At 40.3% G+C, this 23,281-nt stretch overlaps 1 protein-coding gene across 1 annotated transcript in view; it reads right to left on the bottom strand.

The window, feature by feature from the left end:
* Window positions 1-15,554, bottom strand: part of LOC139757761 (BTB/POZ domain-containing protein 6-like) — a 67,946-nt gene extending 52,392 nt beyond the window's left edge. Inside the window, exon 1 of the mRNA XM_071678541.1 lies at window positions 15,310-15,554. The gene's annotated coding sequence lies outside the window, so the exon portion shown is untranslated. The remainder of the gene's footprint in view (window positions 1-15,309) is intronic.
* Between the last annotated feature and the right edge of the window lie 7,727 nt (window positions 15,555-23,281).

Here is a 23,281-nt window from a genome sequence, read left to right as displayed (position 1 = left end):
ATAGCAACTGGTTGCCAGGCAAGCGAAAAATGCAGATCTCTCTATCTTTCACACACACTCACACAGTGTGCGTGTGCGCGCTTTCCTTTTGTATTCCATGCTTTACCTCTGTTACTTATTTTTCTCATCGTTACTTAACTTTTGCATTGTTTGTTGTAAACAAAGCAAACATGATTCGCTGGCTGATGTGGCGCTCACAGCGGAGGAAACGGCGCCGGATGTGGTTCTAAACGGTTAAAAATGTTGTTGTGTTTGAATCTTTTTATAACCAGCTTCTGGATAATTCTACATTTACTGTTATATATATATATATATATATATATATATATATATATATATATATATATATATATATATATTTTACTATAAGTAATTCTCAAATGCATTTCAGTTCACCAGTGTGTCTCATGTGTGTAGAATGTTCGTCTCTCATATTACTGGAAAACGTCAGGAAACTGAAGGGCAGAGCAGTGCCCTCTCGTTATGATCAATATCTCGGTAAATGTGTCTGTTGGATGGTTATGAAGAAGAGAAGAGAGGTCAGCAGCCACGGAAGTGAGAGTAGCTCAAGAGACATATGAACGAAGAGGTCTCTGTATTTGTATATGGTATTGATAGTGTTAGATTAAGGTGTTGGTCTACAATACCGTCATCATCTACAACACTCAGTCGTTGTTGTGGGTTTGCAGTCGACTGGTAGTGGGAAGGTTAGGGGGTAAGGTAGAGTGACGATGTTATTTGCAGATGATGCTGTCTGTGGTGATGATTGGAAGAATATGGGATACACAGGGGTTTTTGGGTATGGATACAAGTTGTGGAATATGACAAAATTAACGCTCAGAATAACGAATAACGTGATCATAAATGACTGATTGAGCCAAATTCAGACTGAAAATTGAAAAGTAATTAGATGGCCGGGGGCTTACGGTTTCATATGATTATACTGGTCATTTCAAATGGAAGTGCACGTATGAATGATGAGATTTTACGTCCAGTTGAAAGGCATACCAATTGCTAATGACTGAAGAGAAACTTATGAACGATAAGAATGTCATTTTTCCAGAAGTGAAAAAGGCATATGGAGAGGATGAAGAGGAGAGATCACATGACTGAGGCGAAGGGAATAGGGAGGCCAAGAGCGAAGTGGAGGGAGTGAATGAACTAATATGTACCTACCTACCTACAATACCTACGACGAGATCTAGCCAGAAAGGCAACGCTGCCGTAAAGCCCTCACTGTACGACGCAGAGGAGAGAGAGAGAGAGAGAGAGAGAGAGAGAGAGAGAGAGAGAGAGAGAGAGAGAGAGAGAAAAGATAGCCAAATATTTTACGGCCTTCAGACTAAATTTCGTCTGTCAACTGACCTGGGAAATTGGATCAGAATTGTTACAATGAACTTGGCTCCAGTACCCGAGAGAACTAGAACAGAAAATGATATGAAAAAATTGGTTGATTTTATTAGCGGATGCATGTCAACACATCGGAGCTGACCATGAATTGCGATCATTAAATCTATTTATATCCAATTATCAAGTCCACCGGTATCTGATAATCATGCATGTCCTGGAAAATGGTGTCTAGCAAAAAAAATATACACCACTAACCGACCTCTGATACAGGAACGGGAATAACATATCCATATCACAAACATATCAAAGTTGCAGAACTGGTTATCAAATTCATCGCTGAACTGTTGCAGGTACCATGAGATAACAACTGTGTTGCAGAGTGTACCGGGTAGTGTTGCAGATTGGTCGTACTATTGCCAATTGGATGGGAAAGTTTTGCCCGAAAGTGCGAAGGCAGTGCTGTTTTGTGGTATGGGGGCAGTGTTGCTAAGTGGACAGTGTTACTAGATTCATATAAATGGATACTGTAACACAGTGAACGATGGCAGTGTTGCACAGTGGACCAGGCAGTGCTATAAAGTGGACTGGATGGCATTACAAAGTGTATGTAAGTATTCTTGTGATGTATACATGGGCACAGAGCTGCAAGCAATTGGACAGAGTTGCGTAGGCGTACATGTGAGACTGTATCAAAGTGTGAATGGACCGATGCTGCAAAGTGCTTCGGTCAGTATTGCAAAGCGCTTTGGGCAAGCGTTGCAAAATATGTCGGAGCGAAATATCGGTTGCCGACCCACACGTCTGTCCTCGTCAAGAGAGAGAAAAAAACTAGGAGGAAAAAAAAAGATAAAAATAAATGAAACTAGCTACTACGAACGCTCCGACAGCGTGAATGAAACTCTCCCGTGGTTCGTATATATTTTCCCTGCGCTCACACACAATCAAAAGTGTGTGTGTTTGAGCACAAGGGGGATTAATGCAGCTTTTGACATTCTAAATCTTCGTGAGAAGCGGAAGACTGTAAGGGGTGCTGTACATCAGCTAATACGAGGTGATGTCCATTATTCGCAACTTAAAAGGGAAGGTTTAATTCGTTCGTATGTAGCTTAAGGTTAGGCCGTTTCGTGATATTCGTATAGAAGGACTTTCATACACCGTTCAGCATGCTTTTTTGATCATCGGTAAGTTTCGTACATTGGTCTTTCGGAATGTAGCTGGCATCTCTCGTGTTTCTTATGCATTTCATGCAGCACTTCTTTCCGTACACGACAGATTTATTCAAAGAGACATTTATATGATCTTTCTCTCGATCAAAAATCTTTTACAGCCATACACCACACGTCTATAGCTCCCCAGCAGTCCATTTTCTTCTTTTTGGTTATTAGCATCTGAATAACTTCTTATGCTTCTCCTTCTTAGCCTTTTTTTTTTCTCAGTGAAATGAAAGCAGCCTCTTCATTCCGTACGATCGCAATGTTTAAAAGTCACATAAAGACCAGTACCTATCTATCCATCTGTATGTTTCCTCTCAGTTGCTTTTTCCTCCTGTTTATACTCCCAAAGGGCGTTAAAACATTTCCACATTCTGTAACACGTCTGATGAGAACTAATTCTGAGTCATCTGCTTCAAAGTAGTAATTAGCTTAATACAATACTATACTCAGGTACTGCCACTTGATTTTTTTTTTTTATACTGATCTAAGTACTGCTTTGTTCCTTTGTCCTCCATGTGTACCCCAGGTGTCAGTGTCGATGTATTTACCTATCAGTAGATCACGGAAATCTGCAGTTTCCAGAAGGATTTTTGAGATTGGTATGCTTACATTACACAGTCAGATTACGCGTTTACTAATGACGTATTGCTAGTGTCATAGGTTCTTACCGGATATAATAATGATTTCCATTTCCGTCTGAAATAAGTTCTGTATTCGTATCGGTTTGAAGGAATGTCATTAACCTCTCAGTTACTTTAAAAACTTTGAAGTTTATCAATAATTTACATAAAGGATTATAATACAATTTTCTTTGTGATATTCCTTCAAATTCTGACCAAAATTTGCTACGCCTCCGGCCTTATCTTCTCTCGTTTTACTCTCATTTCAAAACTCTCTGTCTAAAATATCGAGGATATCCAACCATCATAATGCAAATAACCAAGACGACAGAATCACCCTGTATTAAGGACTGTGACAGTGTACACAGAATTCAGCTTTGCGAACACGACACCATTTCGTGGTCTCTGCAAAGCACATTACTTAGGAGACTTAACTTTGGTTTACACCTCCCACATAGAGCAAGATGTGCTCCATCTGGCAGCACTGTTTAGCTCGTGAGGATCTTTAGCGTTCTGTAACCTAGTTTACTGAGGAGTTGCAGACCCACGTAGATTGGTCTCTGTTTGATTGCATCTCACCAAGCCCCTGATTTTAGAAGGGTAGGTTTGGTGTGCGTTCTTATCTTGTTCGCTGGAAGGTGTCACATCCTTTTGGTCGCTGATGTTGTTTGTTCATTATGTTTGACTGTTTAGGTTACATATATTAAGGTCCACTTTTCTTTTTTTATTATTGTTTTCTCGTATTCTTGATATGCGCTTAATGTTTTCTGAAAGCTTGTCGAATTTGGGTGCAGTGTCCTGATAGCCAGTTCACTTCAGTATGGCTGCATCTTGACTGTGGTCTGATTATTTCCTCATTTCGTTCAATTTACATATAAGGGACACAAAAATCTTAAGTGTTCCGCATTTACGAAGTTATGATCTGAATATATATATATATATATATATATATATATATATATATATATATATATATATATATATATATAAGGGATCCCAAAGCGTTAGGATGAGATTCATAGTTCATATTTAAATCATCATTCCCGTGTTTCATTTGCCTATTAATTATCTCGCAGTAGATTACGACCGGATCTAAGCTGTGTAGAATTTTCTCTAAACTGAATTAATCGTATTTTTTCATCAAAAGCCTTTACTGGCCTGATGTGGGTTATATCATAATTTCTCTTGTTATCTTAATTGAAGGGATTTAATGAATCAAAGGGTTAATTAAGAATTAACTACCTAGTATCCACTCTATGAACGCCTTCATCATCCACAGGTTGAAAATACTCAGGGCTAAGCGATTTTTGTTTTCCAAATTTTGTCGGTATGAAAGTCCTTGCTGACAAAATAACATTGATCTTAGCATATATATAAATATATATTCCTACGAGTCCACGGGGAAAATGAAACACGATAAGTTCCCAAGTGCACTTTCGTGTCATAATCACATCATCAGGGGAGACACAGAGAAATAACAGTCAGTTGATATACATCGAAGAGACGAAGCTAGGACGCCATTTGGTAAACATACGATTGGTCTTGAACAATATATATATATATATATATATATATATATATATATATATATATATATATATATATATACTTATTCTTTGTTTGCCCGAAGCAGTGATGAGATAGAAAAATATGGGTTTTAAGAAAAGGAATTACCTACACAGTAGGATTTCCAGCCTTCAAACATTCAGACAATGAAAAGAAATAACCTCGACATATTTTCATCTGCTCATGAATCGTACCATCAAGGGACTGGTTGCGAAAACGACTTGTGAATAACGGATGAAAATGCCTGGATATATTCTGTATCAATTTCTTTTCATTTCACCAGGAATTTAAGATAGATGGCACAGCTATGTTATGCTGTGAACTGGCAGATATTTAGCGTAGTTTTCCCTCCCTCGGCAACGAATATCAAACACTTTATCACCAGGAAAAGTAGGATATAACAGAAATACCAGAAATATAACTCACGCTGGGAATACCATAAAACATCTCTCGTTTCTCCTACCATTGTGAACGCTGACCGCCTCCCCACCCCCCACTCTACCCCTTCACCCTGTAACCATGGTGTACAAGTGATGGCAACAAGACAGCGCTTAAGGGGCAGAGCACCGCAGAATTCCAAATGTCCGTCATATACTTCCTGCGGGAGTAAAAGAATCCATATATCTCCCGCAAAGCGATCTCCAACGGACTGCCCTAACCGTCTAGTAGCCCTGTTACGCCCCTAGAACGCGGGTCCGCAAGGGCGGCGGTCTGCCGCTCTGGAACTGGCCTCCAGAACGGATATATTCCACAGATGTAAATGCTAAGATCAAGACCTGCCTACGAGTTGCCTCCAGCGTTGCACACCTGCAGGTGGAGGAGGAGGTGTGCGAGGAGGAGGATGAGGAGAAGGTGGTAGAAGGGATAAATACGATCACCTCGCAAGGAATCAAAGGTTCGATTTGTTTTGTTTTCCTTTTGCGTAAGGAAGAAGAAGAGAAGGACAAGATATACAGGTGGCGAACAACAAAGAAAATTGGAGAGATCGTAAGGAAATCAAAAGAATACGACCCTATCCGGCAACACAACACAAACGCGAGTCCACCCGATACTAAGACGAACATAAATATCTTAGTTGGAATATAAAGATATCCAGCCAGAGTGTGTGACCCTATTAAGAAGCAAATAGTTACGCCTCAAATACGGATCCCTACATTCACAAGAACAAACCAATGCCAATTTCCTTCCAGTTTGATAAAGGCTCCACCAACGTTTCCCATAAAGAGTTTAAGTATACGAAAAGTTCAAAGATCATTAGGTAAATGATTCAGTTTAGTGAGAAACCTGCTACTTGGTTGTTACCTTAGATTTAATATTTTTTTTGTTTCGAAGAACTCCAGTTGTAATATAAGGGAAGAAAATAAGCTTTGCAAATACTCCCTCCGCCATCCGATCATTCATCCCTACACACCTCATCCAACCTCCCACCAGGCCTTCAATCAACTCTTCTTCAACCCTCAACCAACTACCTTCAAGCCGTAGCCGACACTCCTCCACCACACACCTAACCAACTCTCCAACATCTCCACTTCTCTCTCACATGCTCACTGCGAGACCTGTCACCAAAATTTTCAAATCGACATAAATCACACACTCCTCTCCCATCCACCCCTGGAACTCACGGGAATCTACTGCGACTTACAGACAGTTTCCAATCTATCGTGAATCAATTATCGAAAGTGAGCTTTGCCATTGTCAAAAGCCTGAACTAAAAGGGATAAAACAGTGTATGATATTGAAGCTGGTCACTGTTGGGGAAATCACTTGTTTACTAATCGTGGTCCAACACACACCATGATATTTTTGGATATGGTTTTACGGTAGAATGTCTAAAGTGAGGATTTGGATAAGTTACATTACAACGTCGACGTCAAAGTAGTATTTTTGTGTAAATGTCAATTAGTTATACGATCATAGCTTGACAATAGACCATAAAACTTACTGATTGAAACTTTCTTTCGCTACAGGTCGGTCATGACAAAGGATTACTTCAACTTAAAGATGCGTGTGAAAAAAATAAATGAATTTTCTTGGCTTTGCGAATGATAGCGATCATGACTTTAACAACAGGCCATAAAACTTGGGTGAAAATCACTTGTGCTGCAGTTGATTACAAAAGGAGAATGTACGATTAAAGCAAAATAGAAAAACGCCATTTGGTAAATAACACAACGTATTAAATAAACTTCAAGAGAAAAGGACTAGATATCGATGCAATATAGTGACCAAAAAATACTGTGTAAAACCTTGTAAGAAAAATAACATGGTATCATTTACAAGGCGATATATTTTCTCCTACTGTACGTAGACCTTTTGAAAGAGCATTACTTTTATAATTTATACAGCGATCTGTGCGTACCACGTCGTCCCTCACATGCCTCGCTAAATTTACCATTCAAATATTCATATGCTCTCTTATTGGACTTCGATGACACGGCAATGGAGTGAAGGTAGGTATGGCTCGCAATAAAAAATTCTCATAATATATTTCCTATATTTCAAATATCTCCAGCTTTCCAGACTTCAGATTGTCTTTTTTTCATAAAAATTTGTACGTGGCGAAAACCTTTAGCTTTCTAACTATTGTACATCCGTCTCAGTATCTAGCTATACGTATATTCATTTATCTACCTATCTATTCATCTCTCTCTCTATCAATACCTATATGTTTCTCTGTGTCTGCATCATCGGATGTGCGGGTGAAGCAAATTTACTTGCCAATAATATTCATGCAAGAGAGAAAACAGGTCTGTATAACGACTTTGTATAACGCAACAATTTTCAGAGGGATACGCATGTGGTTAATGAGTAGAATAACTCTTTTTTCCTTCGAGTTTTCTGAAGGAAAGCAAACACCTGCAGGTAACTAGTTCAATGATATTTCTCTCGGCAGAATCGTCCCAGAATAAAATGATGATGTGCATAACAAGTAAATTTGAATTCAATTTGTAGAGAGTTTTGTGAAAAGATAGAACGAGAGAGAGAGAGAGAGAGAGAGAGAGAGAGAGAGAGAGAGAGAGAGAGAGAGAGAGAGAGAAATAGAGAGATAAACGATGCGCGTGAGTAAGATGAATCATTCAATTTGTGAATGTCTCCATAACATATGATGGAAAACACACAACGCAACTAGATGTGTTTTGATGTGTATTTTTATTTTTTTTTTTCGGAGCATTTACTACAGAACAAGTGCAGATGAAGTACATGAACACAAAACCAGAAATACGTACTTACTGGTGGAGGCAGGAAAAGATTAATGGTCCATTAAGCTGATGCTTTCGTAAGATTAACAGAACTGCGGCTTATATGGTATTTTCCGTTTTCCCTGCGAGGATAGAATGAATCAGGTGGTGGGGAGAAAAAAAAGATGAAATTTACGAACTTGTGAATGCTTTCAGCGGGGAAGCTATTCAGAGGGAGTGATAGAATTCATTCGTTTTGGGTTCGCAGTGGAAGGCATTTCCCGAGGCAGGTTTCACTCCACTGAGAATAGCGGGTATTAAGAAAGCTCTAAGAGTATATAGATCTTCATTTTACATTTTATGTGTGTGTGTGTGTGTGTGTGTGTGTGTGTGTGGGTGGGTGGGTGGGTGCGTGCGTTTGTGTGTGTGTGTGTGTGAGTGTGTGTATGTAATTAGTATGACTCATTTATAAGTGTCAGTTCTATATATTTTCAACGTTAGATGGGACTTTTTAGTCATATCTATTGCAGTGCGTGTGTGTGACCGTTGTACTCATTATATCTGTGTCTTCCATCATCGTCTCATTAGACCTTGTCATGAGCACGTCTCTCCCCGCAGCCAAGGTTTAGGAACACAAGGTTGTGCTGCTGTCCTACCATCATCTTTCATGGACATTAACATGATCGGGTTATAGTTCGAGAGTCTCACTGGATTTCATCACGAGAGATACCTTTATAATTGCAGTAATCCCATCTTTATACATTCGCCATGTTCTGTCTATTCCTACATACCTTTTTGTTATTTCTCGTTAAGGTTAATCCTGTAATCCTATTCATCTCTATAGGACTTAGTATTATCCTATCTAATCCTTACTAAAGTTCTGCAGACAAGTTACTTCTCTTTCTCGTCCTGTAATTAGGCGAACAACGCATAAGACTTGACTTATTAAACTATCCTTTGGCCCGAGATGTTATCACTAGCCAACTCTGGCTCACTGCTCCTCCCGTCCTCACCAACCTATTGGGGCACTGCGCCTCGCCAACCTACCTACCCTGGGGCACTGCGCCTCACCAACCTACCTACCCTGGGGCACTGCGGCTCACCAACCTACCTACCCTGGGGCACTGCGGCTCACCAACCTACCTACCCTGGGACTCTGCGCATCACCAACCTACCTACCCTTGGACACTATGTGTCACCAACCTACCTACCGTGGGACACTGCGCCTCGCCAACCTACCTACCCTGAGGCACTGCGGCTCACCAACCTACCTACCCTAGGGCACTGCGGCTCACCAACCTACCTACCCTGGGGCACTGCGCCTCACCAACCTACCTACCGTGGGACACTATGCCTCACCAACCTACCTACCGTGGGACACTGTGCCTCACCAACCTACATACCCTGGGACACTGCGCCTCGCCAACCTACCTACCCTGGGACACTGCGCCTCGCCAACCTACCTACCCTGGGGCACTGCGGCTCACCAACCTACATACCCTGGGACACTGCGCCTCGCCAACCTACCTACCCTGGGGCACTGCGCCTCGCCAACTGTCCGTATTTCTCGTCTTTCCATCTTACTCTGGCCGAGTGACGCTCTACCATTGTGCAGTAATTTGATTCTCTCAATCAACTTCATATATACACAACACTTGACACGCAGTGCTCAACTCTGCCTCCGGCGAATTAGATACACCTGTGTTTGCTTCTCAGGCAACTCAGGGAGGCAGCAATCCGAGGAGAATTTCTTCAGAATTTGTCGTTCATTCCTAAGTTATTTTCTTACCCTCTGTCCCTCTGCTTCTCTTCTCCATCCGTTTTCTAGGTATTAATTCTTGGGATTATAAAACCCTTTTGGGATTTCTTTTTGTATTTTATACTTATCTTTTCCGAGTGCAATTACTGTGTTGGATTATCATCGAAAGATCTACATTTCCTGTCAACACGCATCTCCCTTATGGCAACACAAACACACAGGCCCTGTCATTCTCGTCCACTGTTGCCATTACATTACCGCTCTAGCGAACCCCCCACAACTCAAAGTCTCCCAATCTAGCTGTCCCACACACGTCTCGGTGGGATTGGTAACATTGCCTGGGCACTTCTCCGTATTTTCTTTGTCGTATACGATTTCCTGCCATTTCAGCTAATCTTTCTCTCAAATACTGAGCAGAGAAAACCATTTCTGCGACTGACAATGGAAGACAGACTGCCTAGAGACGGAGTAAACACTGCATCATATTAACCATTCATAATGTATCCTGTAAACATTGCTTTCACTGTGGAGAGAAAATCATACTATTATTATTCCACTGGTGGGTGAGGGGGTTCCTGTCTTTCTCGTGTGTTAATATTCATGAAGACACTTTCCCGAATGTGCTACTCTTATGTAAGTTTGTTATGCGTGTCCGTTTGGGGGATATGGTGAGCCTTGTATATAGAATAGTTTGCGATATATATATATATATATATATATATATATATATATATATATATATATATATGTGTGTGTGTGTGTGTGTGTGTGTGGGTTATGTTTTTTCCATTATCTATCTGGCGAGTGTTGATACAACACTAACACGTAAAAAACTCGCAAGAATATGGTAATTAAAAACCTAGTTAGTCATCTGTTATTTTCCACTTTCAACCCGAAATTTATTTAAAAAAAAAATTCAATTCAAGAACTTATTCATTATGTAGGAAACACTATTTTCTGCTTAGTGTTTCCTGAACTGTATTGCTAGTCAATTAAGGTAATGATAAGTTGCAGTTGTAGGAAACTCGTTAGTGAAAAATTTAAATATATGCAAATTATGTATTGTGTTATTAAGCTCTCCTCGGGGAATGCATGGCGAAACATTCACTAAAATGTTGCTCTGTTTTTTAAGGGGGTTAAAAACCAACGAGTTTCATAAACACTTTTCAGTCCTATTTATGGAAGGAAAACCCTTTTATGCAATAGGATTTTTCTTTGACACTGATGCTACAAAGCGTTAGACTTTTTACCTAAGCGAGAGGCTTTTAATATCAGAATCAGCCTTAAATGGTCCAGGTGATCAATATTAAGCTACGTACCACACTTTAAGACGAAGTTATACATAAAGATACGTGATTATATTCAAGATACATACACTGATCTGATTATATATATATAGGTAAATATGTACGTACGTATATATGCTTATTTACGTGATATTTAGCAAGGTATGTCAATTGGTAACTAAGTATTAACCTTCTATTTCTTTAAAATGGACGATTATCGACGCCAGAGCATCTCAACTCTGTAATCAAATCACACAAGAGACTCAGACGCCTTTCTTAATTCGCCTCCTTAAACTTGATCCATCCCACCTGACCTGTCTACGTAACTCACTCATTTATTTCTCATGCATACTCATTAAGCCCTCCGATACACCTCCTCCTTCAGCCCGTAATCTGAAGCTTTAGCTAGGGCCCTCCCCCCCCCAAAAAAAAAAAAAAAAAACCTAAGACTTTCTTCACTCATCAAGCTATAAATAGTATACTGTAAAAAAAAAAAAAAAAAGGCAGACTTACAGCGCAAGCACTATGGAAATTCGCTCTAATGACCTGGAGCACATTTCAAAAGGCGTATGCGAACGTTGCTTAAAGACTGAGGGTGGGGGAAATTTTTCCTCTTCGTCGCAGTGGACTCTTTGGTCATAACATGAAAGAATAAATTAGAAAAAACTTTTTTTGGTTTCTTTCGGAGTACTAGAGAGGTGGAGAATGGACGAAGAACACGAAGAAATACTTCTCGTTTCTCTTTTTAAGTTATGAAGATTTTCCTTTCCTCCTGCGAGGGATAGCGAGTTCCTGGGAAGCAGGGAGTAACAGGAATTTTCTTTAAGGAAAAGGAATTGTCTGGAACGCAGGGCGCTCTCTGAGGAGCAAGGAGTTCTCTGGGGTGAGGGAAAGAGTTTTTCTAAAATGTAAGGTGTTCCTGGCGAAGCAGGGAGCTCTCTCTCTCTCTCTCTGTTTTATATATAATGTATATATATTCTTTGCCTTGCCCTACCTTCTGGTCTCAGGAGTCTCGTATCCTTATGTGGGTCCTGTTTATAGCTGCCAATTGTTAGGTCGGAAGAAAGAGTTATACAGTTAATGGCACCCCAGTGCTCAGCTTTCTGAAGTCCTCTATGTCATTCGCGTTTGCAGTATAATCATTTACTTTCTTTCATTCATCCAGTATTCTTTCACTGTAAAGGTACTTTTTCCCAGTTTTATGCAATTTCTGTACTGATTTGATGTTATGGCCTCTGCTTGATGTATTTTTGCATCTTTTTAGGAGCTGTTAACTGTTTGCGTCACCAAATGGTGTGTAATTGCCTATATCTTGCTGAATTGCACTATACGAGGAGGCAGTTTGACACTCATGGGGTCGTAATGTATAAGAGTTTCCCTACTGTCACACAAATGATCAAACTTTTGTATGCTGTTCACATTCACATTTTCATTATTCAGTTTGTTCCATTCATTCATTACTTTTATATTTGTATCTTTTTCCAATAAGTTGTTTCACATAGTTTCATGTAATGTCTTTTGGTTGTTCTGTCCCAGTATCTCTCAAAGAAATGTTCATTATCTACATTAAACTGATTTAAGAACTCAAACTTTGTGATCAGGTCACCCTTCACTCGACTCTACTCTCTCTTGGTGGGCAAATATAAGGCCTCTGACTTTACCCTGTAACTCATCTCTCAATTCAAGACTCACATTTGTTTCCAGGTACACAAATTATCGACCATCCCCGAGGGGACGATGAACAGCGGGGTGAACTGTTTGTTGACTGCCTCGCCAGAGATCCAAGTCCATGCTGGCCCCACCTTGGGTGGATCCGTGCACGTGTCATGGTCGGCGACTCTCCCCACTGTACCACACAGAGGTACAAGTTATTTACTACAGGGAGTGAAACATGCTGGCATGAGTATATAAGAATCTTCAGACTTCTGAGAGATCTTCATCACAAGGAATTCTATCCAGGTAAGAACTTCAAGAGTTTCTCATGTCAGAAAGGTTTCTCTCAGGCTAAGAGTTTTAAAAAAGTTCTGGGCAACCTTTGCCACAAAGATCTCCCTCTCTCTTTCTCTCTCGTGAGGAAGTGCTTGCAGCGCCTGGAGAGGATGACCAGTGAGTGATGACGCTGGAGATGAGATATGATTTAATAAAAATGACGAAGGCAAGACTGGTGGGCTTCTGCCAAGCTCAACGTTCCTGGAGGAGTCTTCTTGACCTTCCAGCTGTTAATCAACATTGAAGTGAGTGTCCGATGTCTAGAAATGCTGGAGGAGGAGGAGGAGAAGGGAAGAGATTTTCCCAACCAATAAAAATCCCAATTAAATTTCCTGCGAATGTATATAAGGTTCATCAGTATTGGTTCTTAAAATAAGGCTGTTGGCACGTAAGAAAATAACTCGCTGAATTCGCACCTCCTCATTGCATTCACATAAATCGCATTACAGTCGCTCTGAATGTTGTGAAGTGGAGGAGGCATACGCGTGTATGATCACAAATAATCGCCACTATACCTTAACATGAAACTACAATCTATTGAGAATAAATGAATCGGTTTTAAGTATCAGTGATGGACTAGGTTAAATACGATTTCCATATGTAACGAATCCTACATATATAATACCATATGTATTTTCGTATGTAACAATTCTTACATATGTAACACATGCATTTTCGTAGATAAGTTTTAGGTTATCTACTTACGGATTCTAGCACCACAGAAGTGTTACGGAATCTGGATCACGAACTCTCGTTACATGTGGATCCAGAGCAATAGGTTCGACGTCCCTCAGTGGGAGATTTGCCTTTTGCTTGATGTGATGTAATTAGTTAAGTGTGTTTATGGCTCTCTCTCTTCACAGCCGAGGAAAATGCCTGAATGATATTGATAATGTCGAGTTGGAAATCGTGAGATGCAAAGGCATTCGAAGTTTGAGAGATATGTCGTCTGAATTGTTGTTCATCGTAGGAACAATTATTTATCACATAATGACGTGGTGTGTACCCATACCTAATACTTGTATGAGAATTATTGTGGTCGGATTTACATGTAATTATCAGTGAGGGTTTGTGAGGGAATGAAGACCGAATATACCGGAGACTGAATTTCGCATGATAATTTCACCGAATTAGCAATACCTGGTAATCATGCATAATTATCAGAGCAATAATCATCAACGTGGGTTTATCTGGAATTGGTTTTGCCTCTGTGCGCTGTGCAGTGATGTTATTAAATCGTAAAGTAAATTGAACAGATATATGGTGTTTCACCATATATGCATTATATCCATTCGTTTCACATACGAATTCGCCTTTTTCGTCTTTTAATTGAAAAAAAAAATGACATTTTTAAACGGAAAACTCTGGCAGACTATGGCGGCACTAGTGATGTTCTAGTTATCTGGCTAATATTAATAATTCTACGGTGTTATCTTGGTAAAAGGAACCCCTGAGATCACCAAATGCGATCCACTATTCATAAATGACGTGGTAACACATGAACAATCCTAACTCATACCAGAAGGTAAATTCCTTTTTTTTTTTTTTTCATCATCCCAACCTTAATGTCAACTGAAAAGCCCAGTAGATATCTGCAAAAAGTTACGTACTCGTGTCGTGGTATTCCTATACTAACATTGTTTTCCTTGACTCGTGCCATCTTAAAGGCATTCTTTGTAAAATGGGACTCATAACATCAGCATTAAGCTGTTGCTGTATGATATTGAACGTCTCTTCAGCTTAGCTGGTGGTGATTTAGCGGTGAATATGTATTCCAAACGTGTACAAACCTGTGCTGATGTATGATACGTTGCATTTAATGCATCAGTGATGAGGAATTCAACTTATTTACTCTTAAAATGCTATCGACATCTGTTATACTACTCCACTATACGTTGTTTGGGTTTCAGTAATACCTCGGTATTTGACGACCTCTGTAAGCCATTCTGGCCACGCCATCACCTGCTTTAAGCAGTGTATTCACTGTGGAACTGATGACTGTCATTGTTAGAGACAACACAGGGAACTCACATTCATGTCAGAGGTCAACTCAGATTAATCATACTCCTGACAAGAGGTCAGTTCAGGTCACATACTCCTGGCGGAGATTCTCTCTCTAGTTCCACCTCCATAAGCAGAGACCGCTCACAACACACACACACAAACAGTTATACATATATATATATATATATATATATATATATATATATATATATATATATATATATATATATGACTTGCTGTTGGAAGGTGCGCTTGAATCCCGGTCGGAAATTCCTTCCAAAATAACAGGGCCACGATACAGCCTCACATGCGACACAACGTAAACAATACAATGCCCTTTACCTTACTGGTCTGCTCTTGTGGCCTCTACTCCCGAGCATAAATGATACGTTAGATCTGTCTGTGTCGTAGGAGATGGTGGAAGCGTTGGATGCGGGTCTTACGCTATGTTACACGGGTTACCCCAAGACCCAACACAGGCACCACCACCGTCCAGTTACACGTAAGGTCCACCACCACGAACTGAACTACATGCGAGAATGTTACGGTGGTTCACACCACTGAGCACAAGAACAGAGAGGCTGTTATGGCCGTGTCAAGAACTCTACTGGACACTGTAGTCGACTCTCACCAAGGGAATGACGCCATAGCAATGACAGGCATACAAATGTGTGTGCATATTACGTCATACCATTTTGCAAGAGCAATCGCGTTGCATACAATACTCATTGCGTTCTCTTCTCGATAGTCAGGTATTCAGCCAATAACATTATGTGTATATATATATATATATATATATATATATATATATATATATATATATCACAGTTTCCCGGGTTAGCTAGGCAGCGCTAGGAACAGACGAAGAAAGGACACATCCGCTCACTTCCGTTCTCTGTCATGTGCAATGCACCAAATGCACATGGACAACCAGACCCCACAGATCTTTTGTATGGTTTACCCCGGACGCTTCATACCCACGTTCAGTCCATTGACAGCGCGTCGGCCCTAGTATACCACATTGTTCTAGAGTTCTCTATCCCGTGCACGCTCCACAGGTCGTCTAGTCACTCCCGTCCTATGACTAACATACAAGACAACACCAAGACCTTACGTGCTGGTTGTTGACGTTCCCTCTAGCTGCAAAAGCTTTGAGACTCATCTCAGTCTTATGTGATGATGTCTCTTGCAATGTCCTCACTTCTTACTCTTTGAACAATGACTAAAGTATAGCAATAAGGTTTAAGTGTTTCTTAAATTCGTGTTTCGCGAATTCATCGCTGCTCTTTCTCTATAATATCACTAGTACCAATGTGACAATGCTGTTAGCGTGACAATACAGGCAAATAATATATTCACTGTTATGTACTGCAAACGCGAACTTTAAACATAGGGCCCCAAACTACAAGCCTGTGGGAGCAGATGTGTCCGGAATAAATTAGCATTACAAGCAGTTAGAACGCAGTCGAGTAGTAATCCCACCAAGAGGCTCTCTCTCTCTCTCTCTCTCTCTCTCTCTCTCTCTCTCTCTCTCTCTCTCTCTCTCTCTCTCTCTCTCTCTCTGTGTTGGCACTGCAGGAACAAGACCCGACCATGTAGGCGAGCGAGGCTAGACCGACCAATGACACTTCCCTAACTTTGCCCATCCCAAAATGCTGTCTGAGAGGAAGCGAGAGATTCGCCTCAGTGCAAAATGATATCACATACCCTAAAACCGGGGGCTTTTCTGCATTTTTGTGGCGTTCTGTAGGCGATCGAAAAGGGAAAAAAGAGTGCGAGAAAAGAGTTTGAATCCATAAGTTTGCGAGTACTAAAAGAAAGCGAGATAGAAGAGAGGAAGAGAGAAAGCATTAATTTACCTTCGTGGGTATTCCACGCTGACTTCTATAAGGCTGATGATGCGAGAAACGGCCTATGGAATGAGAAGGCAATTGAGCGAATCCATACTTGACAGGAATGGCAACAAACAGCCCAATGCTGGGAAAAGTTTTGGGAACTCGAGAGTCAGCTGACGTCAGGGGCTTATTGTGCTGCTTGCATATCTGACTCCAGCCTTGTGTGAAACCGATATTACTGTGAACGAAGTTAAGGTAATGTCCCAAAGTTGTTGGAGAACGATATTGTATTGAGGAAAATATGGATAACCCTTTGTTCTTTATAACTCTGTTTTACATACAGATGCCAAGATACGCGTACACATGCTCTCGTACTCACGTATTTCCGTGTATATATATATATATATATATATATATATATATATATATATATATATATATATATATATTTTTTTTTATACCTCATCGCTGTCTCCCGCGGTTGCGAGGTAGCGCAAGGATTATATATATATATATATATATATATATATATATATATATATATATATATATATATATATATAATCTAATTGTGTTATCGAAGTGCGTATATATATATAAGTTTCAAGTATGAGCTAGCCTAAGTTTGTTCAGGTTAGGGTAAGGTTAGGAAAGAAAAGATACGCATTTTTGATATGGAATGTGCCTAAATATGCGTATTCACACGAGACCTATTGTCTGTGTAGTGTGGTTCCGTCACCCTCACCGACCTCTGTTGCTGACCTTGCGGATGGATGCTAATCATCTGTGTTCTTTTCCTCTGACTAGTTTTTGTGTGATATGATTGTGTGTTTCACTTCAAAACGTGTGGCGATTGCGTGAATTCTTGTTTCGATTTTAAGCCGTCAATCATGTAGAGGTTCTTTTAAACGATACTGCAAATTGCAATTTTGTTACGAAATTCTTTATGCTGTTTCATTTAACATGCTCGTGTTTAATTTATCGCGTGGTTCTGAATTATTACTTAGGTTTTAAGTGCTCTTCCTCTCAAACAAATGTCATTCTTTTTAAATTCCTGAAAACGTGTAATTAGTGTCATCATATTAGAGGGAAAGAGTTTAACTTTCACTAGGCAGCATTTTGTGTGGTGATTGTGACTACCTCTTTTTCTAGTCACAGTCAACTGGTTGTATATAATATGATTAACTTAGCGATATTAAGATACACACACACACACAAAAAGAATCTTTCCATATGTAACGCGGTTCTTCCCTTCTGCTCACTGTCATTGGATTCCAAACATACAGATGGACCTTCGATTTCCACACACATCAGAATCATTCCTCCCCAGGTTCACTTCAACCCTGCCACACACGAGGATCCTCACACACACCCACACGACAACCTTTTCCTTGCTACTCAACCTCCCAAAGACGAGTTTGAACGAAAGCTATAGCTTATCTACCATTCCATTTTCTTGTTCGTCTCCTTAGCGCTTCAGACGGGAGGTTTTTGGACCAAATAAGCCCAGAAAATTTGGGAAAATGGAGACTTTCTGGTCAAAGTTGGAAAACAGGAGATTGTGTATGTCTTTCTCAGCTAGAGATTAAAAAAATTTACGTGGCTCATGATGCATGATAGTCACCTGATCGTCAACCACTATGATTTTGATCATCACTACGTATTAGAAAGGTTCTTCGTAATGGCTACTCTACATGAATGCAAAATCTGTTTCAGTAACTACTGCGACAAGATGAAGTCAAACGGCGATTTTGCTTGTTTTCGCTCGTATGTAGACACGGTACGTTAGCCCTTAATGCTCAGTTTAAGAAGTATATAAAAACTTTATGTCTCCTCTTGCATAAATTTTGCAATGAAGAAGCAATCTCCCGAGAAACAGTCAGAAATCTGTTTATAAAATTTCTCCCGGCATGGCTCCCACTTTTTCCAAGGGGAAAACATTAAAGTTTGTCAAATCCACTCCAAACTTCTTTCTTTGACGATTAAAACTTTTGACATAGCTGCATCTCAGGGTGGCTGCAGCTACAGCACAAGTAAAACACTCTGGCACATTTGTTCTCGTGACGAATTGCAGTCCTGGGTCTGTCTCGGATGAGCTAAGAAAAGTAGTAGCCTGACGGAAGATGCCAAGTCCCTAAGATGCCTCAACCACGCCGGCAGCCAACTCCAGAAGGAGAGTAAAGGATCTTCAAGCGCCATAATATAAATGCCTTTGTAGATACCGGGTATAGGAGCAGGAAAAGTTCCCCTTGTGAGGCCCAAGAGCAAAAGATGGTCGAGCTCCGGAATGTCAACAACTCCCTTTGATCTCTTTTATGTCTGGAGCGATGTCTCTCGACTAACATCCAGCGTCTGGACTGGATTCTTTTGAGTAAAGGTATTCTACGTCACCCATCGCTCCGTCACAAGGTGTTCTTCTCGATTTTCTACACGTTTGGTGCTTTATGAAAATCTTTTATAAGACGTTGATCATAATGTTTCCACCAAACAAACCTTCTGGTTAGTTTTATCATAATCGTGATCGCCAAACCGTCCACTTGTATCACAAAAGTAAGGGAGAGAATCAAATACTGTCTAGATCCTCCTTACATCAATTACAAAGCCGAAGCCATTCGTAGTTTTCTATAGCTCTATTAACACCAGTAATTTTGCAATCTTAGAAAATGTTGCACAACATTTTATATCCACTTCACCAACCGCATCATCTCTATATCGAGATCCTGTAATATTTGTAGGCAAATACTAACTTTGATCTGTTAACTCTATATTTTTTCATCTTTTTTTCGTCTGTCTCAGAAGTGACCACTGCTATCTATTGCAGGATCGCCGAAGCCGCCTTCCACTGGCCTTCTTACCTCTGGTGGGAATCTTCGGACGCCATCAATCCTGACCGAACGCCCGAGAGCCTTTTTTTTTTTTGGTCCTGCTGAAGAGCAGGAGCGAACCCTCAGCTGCCATCCATCGTCGCGCTGACGGGAAATTGGACGTTTTGTAGACGTCGCAGAATGTAAGACGCAGCAGCGCCGGCTCCGTGGCCGAAACCTTCACTTATCTTGCATTTTAAGCAAAAAAAAAAAAAGAGAAACCAACCCAGTTAGTATTTTCGGCTAAATGTCCTCCAGTATTATCTACGAAAGGAAAACCTAAAAGCTCCTTTCTGCTCAAGAGTGATAATTAATTAGTTCGGCTTATATGAGGAGAACATCAAGGAATGGTCGTTGCCGATACCATCTTCTGTCTGGGTGAGATGTTACTACAGAAGGCCCGTTGGCTCATATCTAGGCTATCTATTATGAGCTTTGCTTACACCTATATCTAGGTGGATGAGTTTGGTACAGAACAGCAAAAATGCCAAGAGCCGTACACCACTAATGATAGCAGAGCAAAATGGTAGACACTGCGTTGTATTGCCTTCAGAAGATGGAGTTGTACTGTTAAAGCCTTCTGCTATGTAGAAAGTGCTAGGTGCAAGCAGTATGTTAAGAAAGCTCTACTTGACGCAGGCGGTAGGACACATCGTGTCATGATAGATATTACGACTTGCAGAGAGCTGTAAATATCATGGAGTAACATCTCAAACTTACAGATACGACAAGATTTGAATTTGGAGCTGAATAACTGATATCAAACAAGATATATAGATTGGTATAATGAAAGGTGATGATGAAGGAATCTGAATAAAATGAATACACCATGAATAATGTTCCCTGAAATGGGAGAATACTAATAAAGAAAGGAGATAAGATAGAGAAGTAAAAGTACGATGCAGCGAAAGAGTTAAGACAGAGATGCGACAGCAAAGTGTGACGGAGGGTGAGGTCTGGCACGCTACGAGACCCGGTTACGATCTGAACCAGCCTCTTGCGGGCGTACCACGGCAGAACTTCGCCCACTCACGGCCGTAAGCCAAAACTCGGCTAACCATTTTACAAGAAATTAAAACTTTATTGCACGAAAAATTGTCTGCCAGTGTTGTATTTCAAGGTTGATTTTATTTAATTATAAAAAGGACCCTTACACCCAGCTTGGGTCTCTACTGAAGGAGGGAAGAAGAAAAAAAAGTGATAAGAAATGGCGAGAAAACAGAAATCTTTCCTCGTCTAATGATCCCCCGGGAATTTCTCGAGGGAAAGATACTTAGCTTTGTTAGCTGACATTCAGGGGGAAATGAGCAAAGTACCACTAGCCTGGAGCCTTGCCACATATCACGGAACAGAACACCCGCGAGGCTCCTGGGAAATGGGGAGTCCAGATGGGTACTGTGCAGCTGTTTGTGGCAAAACTCATTGATATTTTCTTATTCTTAAGTGAATTCAAAGTAAATAAGCGTGTTATTAACAAGATTAACTCTCTTCAGGCTTCTAAGTGTCTCGTCGTCTTCAACAGATGATGATGATGAAGGAAAGGGGACGGCGTTAAGACTCGACTCTTAAAGAACCTCCCATCACTCCAGTTCCCGTGTTTGGCACCCCCCCCCCCCACTCCCTTTCCTACGTCTCCTCCCAACAGCGTCTTCGACTTGGCTGACGTGAAGCGTTGATGGGAAGGATTCAATCACCTCTAGATCAGGTACGAGACATATGTCACTTGTGTGTGGGCTCTTCAAAGCCTCCGAGGAACCAACAGACATCAATGGAATACTGTGGAGTTTATTAGAGGCTGGTGGTGTCCCAACTCTCTCTCTCTCTCTCTCTCTCTCTCTCTCTCTCTCTCTCTCTCTCTCTCTCTGATATCTCTACCTTCAATGGTCACGCTGGACTCATCTCATAGCTACAGATAAAGGGATGCTGCCGCTTCTGACTCCAAGGGAGATGAATTCTCTTTGCCATAAGAGGGAAAGCATCATACTTGTCCTCAGCTTCGACAGCACGTTACAGAGTGGGACTGGGAACGTGTTGGGTGCATGGTACACTAGTAGAGGAGAGCTCCTGGATGTGTGGTGTTGAAAATGAATCTCTCCCGCACACGCGCACACACACACACATGCATTATATTAATCAGTTATTCATGGAAAATGTGTGCTTGTGTGTGTAATATTGATGATAATAATAATGATAATAATGATAATTATTTTTATTATTAATAATGAACGGTTTATTGGACTTTGGCAGCCATTTGACTGAAAATGCAGTTGAGATATTACAGACATTACAGAACTGGGAGGTCAACACTGACTACTTAAATAACGACAAAAAATGATAAAAAGTTAAGGAAGGCTGGATAATACCACACTTTCAACAAGCAGACGATTAAAGGTACTTCTACATAGTGAGAGTGACAGATATAGAAGAGGATTTAAGGAGTAAATACTGTGGTTTACACATTATGCCCTTGGTGGTAATTCCCTGAACATTGCAGTAATATAGTTATATAGTAGTTGACATACAGTAGTAAGTGTGTGTGTGTTCATTAACGTACTCGCGTTTGTATATATGTACATGGATAAGCGTTACGTTCATTTCTTTTATTCTTCGACCGTCCAACACGTCCAACAAAAGATGATACAGCCATACAAACGATCAAGAAATTGCTTCTCCCTCTAACATTTGGAATATCTCTCTCGTAAGTTATACCTCTGCACACTCACTCACACACAAAATGAAATAAAGGTTTTTAGTAGAAGTATCTTGAGGCGAAATCTTATAAGTTCCCAAAATTCCACTTTTCTCCGAGTCAAGAATGCTTCAGCTGTCTTCAAGTTTGTGAAAGTTATTACAAACTCTCTCTCTCTCTCTCTCTCTCTCTCTCTCTCTCTCTCTCTCTCTCTCTCTCTCTCTCTGTTCTAACTTCAGAAATCAGGGACGTTTCTGATATGTAACCACTATTATTGGTGTTAGTACGCCTGTATTTAACCGAGAACTTACGGTTCTGAATACATGCTGAGTTTATATGAAAACCTGAAATACCATTGTTACAGTTTTTGCAGTGATTAACCTACGCAGTTGAATAACGATTACAGCAGTTGATTAATAATTTAATTAATCATTTCTGTACAGTTACTTCAACAGACGGTACATTTCTAACCTATTTCACAATGTGTTGCAAGATATTTCAATTAATCATTGCAGCTTCAGTTCATGTTATCTGTAATTATCAAAGTGATATTGTTAATCTTCCGCTTACCAATATTACTTTGTTATACTGCATCCCCTGAAGTTGGAATATGTGATGCTAACTATTTTATCTACCTTGTCATAATCTATATTACGTTCAGATTTACATGACAAAGCGAAGGATCTATTGCATTACTAAAATGTTCTTATATATGATACCCATATTTTTATCTTGTTCATCTGAACACTGTTTTTGAGCAATATAACACCATACTTTGGAAATTTAAAAGAAACAGGTTAATGTAAGAAGTAATTTGTACACAAGGGGCATGGAAGAAATTGCGTCGCCCTCTTTGACATTTGGAATAGCATCGTTCTCTTGAATTATACATCTGTTCACACACACACACACACACACACACACAC

The sequence above is a fragment of the Panulirus ornatus genome, chromosome 28 (assembly GCF_036320965.1).
Source record: "Panulirus ornatus isolate Po-2019 chromosome 28, ASM3632096v1, whole genome shotgun sequence".
NCBI classification, from domain to species: Eukaryota; Metazoa; Arthropoda; class Malacostraca; order Decapoda; family Palinuridae; genus Panulirus; species Panulirus ornatus.
The sequence above is the reverse complement of the archived record's forward strand: the minus strand, read 5'-3'. Positions and strand labels throughout refer to the sequence as shown.